Source organism: Salvelinus alpinus, unplaced genomic scaffold (genome assembly GCF_045679555.1).
Source record: "Salvelinus alpinus unplaced genomic scaffold, SLU_Salpinus.1 scaffold_766, whole genome shotgun sequence".
NCBI lineage: Eukaryota > Metazoa > Chordata > Actinopteri > Salmoniformes > Salmonidae > Salvelinus > Salvelinus alpinus.
This window is the reverse complement of record NW_027256706.1, coordinates 1-2,386: the sequence shown is the minus strand read 5'-3', so window position 1 is coordinate 2,386 and position 2,386 is coordinate 1. Positions and strand designations below refer to the sequence as shown.

The 2,386-nt window shown below is 42.1% G+C and overlaps 2 non-coding genes across 2 annotated transcripts; both read right to left on the bottom strand.

Moving 5' to 3' along the window:
• Positions 1 to 881: 881 nt before the first annotated feature.
• Positions 882 to 1,000, bottom strand: LOC139567479 (5S ribosomal RNA). Its single transcript, XR_011673415.1, has one exon. It is a non-coding gene; the product is annotated as a 5S ribosomal RNA (ribosomal RNA).
• A 648-nt stretch (positions 1,001 to 1,648) lies between these two features.
• LOC139567480 (U1 spliceosomal RNA) lies at positions 1,649 to 1,812 on the bottom strand. The gene has a single exon (XR_011673416.1). It is a non-coding gene; the product is annotated as a U1 spliceosomal RNA (small nuclear RNA).
• Between the last annotated feature and the right edge of the window lie 574 nt (positions 1,813 to 2,386).

Sequence of the window (2,386 nt, the reverse complement as noted above, 5' to 3'; positions counted from 1 at the left end):
GGAGTGGAGCGCGATGTGCCCGTCTCCGAAGCCTGACCACGAGACCGCCTCGTTTGCCCCTTTTTCGGCGTCGCACAGGGTCGCCGGCTGGGATCAGATCCATTGTATTGGGTGGAAGGCAAAACACTGGATCCGATTCGGGAAAGTCATATTCCTGGTAGGAACGATGATGAGTTGACGTTAATCGTATATTCAGTAGTTCCTCCCGACTGTATGTAATGAAACCTAAGATTACCTGGGGTACCGATGTAAGAAATAACACATAAAAAAACAAAATACTGCATATTTTCCAAGGAACGCGAAGCGAGGCGGCCATCTCTTTTCGGCGCCAGAAGAACATTATATCAGTGAACCACTAGATTCCCATCATGCAACACTGTAGAAAAAATCACCAATGACTTTTTAATATCTTAATTAACCTGTCTGATATCACAAATGTATGCGATATGACGAAATACAATCACATTCAGACACACACACAGACAAATGCATGAAACCAATTGATTTATTATCGATAACATCTCACATTCTCTTGTGCTTTTGATTTACTCCGTAAAAGAAGGGTTGTAATTCCACCATGGAAAACACAGGGCCATCAGACATCAGTCCAGTTCCTCTCCTCACCAGCATTAATTCCTCTGATCATTTGAACAGGGCGAGGGAGCACAAAGCACACACAAGCTGCATTCAGTAACAATATTCTTATTTGTCTTATAAATAAAAGGCAGTTGCTCCCTGACAACACAAGGAACTTTGATCGTATTAAAAGGGCAGGGGAGACTAGCCCATATAAGCTGAATTTAGTCAATTCAGCATCAAACGCTTACTACAAGGCAGTGTTGCTGATTAAATAATGCAAGAGCACACCCTAGTGGACAAAATGCTTACAGCACCTGGTATTCCCAGGCAGTCTCCCATCCAAGTACTAACCAGGCCCGACCCTGCTTAGCTTCCGAGATCAGACGAGATCGGGTGCATTCAGGTAGGTAAGGCCGTAAGCGAAGGAACAACTCTTGGTACACCATATAGAGTCAAAGTGAGTCTGATAAACAGACATTGCATTTTCACCAATTAGATAAGCAGCTTGAACTTCGGGTCACTCAAAAAGGGGAAGAAATTACATATACTGTAGCCATCACTTTTTAGCACAGATAGTTGGATGAAATACAAACAAACCTTGCTAACATTTCAAAGTGAGGGCACATATTTCAGCCTTGTGGGAAAAAATTGACAAATACAATGACTTCTGACAAATACATCATTAGCAACAATTTCCCATGCAGCTAGCCTACTAGCCAGAATAAATACACAAAAGCTCTGAATGTTGAAAAACTATTGCATTGTTCTGTGCTAAGGAGGAGCGCATGTATGGACAAATTCATATTGTAAGCGCATGGGGCGCGTATGACACATCATGACTGGGGGTGTGGTTAGAGCGGCTTCTCAACTATCTCTTGATTGAAGTACCAGCGTGGCATAATTACCATGCTGCATTTCGCAACATGATGTTTCCACAAAATGCCAACAATGTTTCGCTACAAAAAAATGTTTCCACCTTTTGATTAGTCCACAAAATCTCTTTCAAAACTGACTTCAAAGATCTCCATAAGCACAAGTCAACCTCAAGGTTTATCATTAAACAAGACATCAGGAGAGAGCGCGAACGCAGTCCCCCACTACCATAAATTATGCAATCGAGATTTCCGCATTTGGGAAATTCGCAATGGTCAGCACAGCCAGAGTGCAATGGCTGAGCCTCGCCCTGGTTGAACCGCCTTCTTGACCACATTAGCTCCCTTGCCAGGTAAGTATGACTTATACACATCGGTGGAGGGCAAGTCTCTCCAGTGCCAACATTTTCGTCTAACGGTAACCACTTTGTGTTCTGATCACATCACTTCGACCTGCGTGAAATGCCGTTTAGGAATGCACTTGCAGACAGAGTGGTGAAAAAGTTGTTTATTTTGTTTACTAGATTATATCAGTGAACCACTAGTTTCCCATCATGCAACACTGTAGAAAAAATCACCAATGACTTTTTAATATCTTAACTTCTTGCAACTATAGGGGGTGCTGTTCCGCATTAGCATATTTGGGTCTCCAAATTAAACTGCCTCGTGCTAAATTCTTGATCGTACAATATGCATATTATTGTTATTATTGGATAGAAAACACCTTCTAGTTTCTATAGAAGTTGGAATTTTGTCTCTGAGTGGTACAGAACAATATCTACAGCACTTTTCATGACAGGGGTCAGATTTCAGAAATTTTTACCCCTGATCTGGAGTCTGTTTTTAAGGCGACAGTGAATGCTATGAAGAAACCGACACTGCCTACGTCTTCCTCTGGGTGTCTGTACGTCATCACGTTTTGAATGGAGTCTATT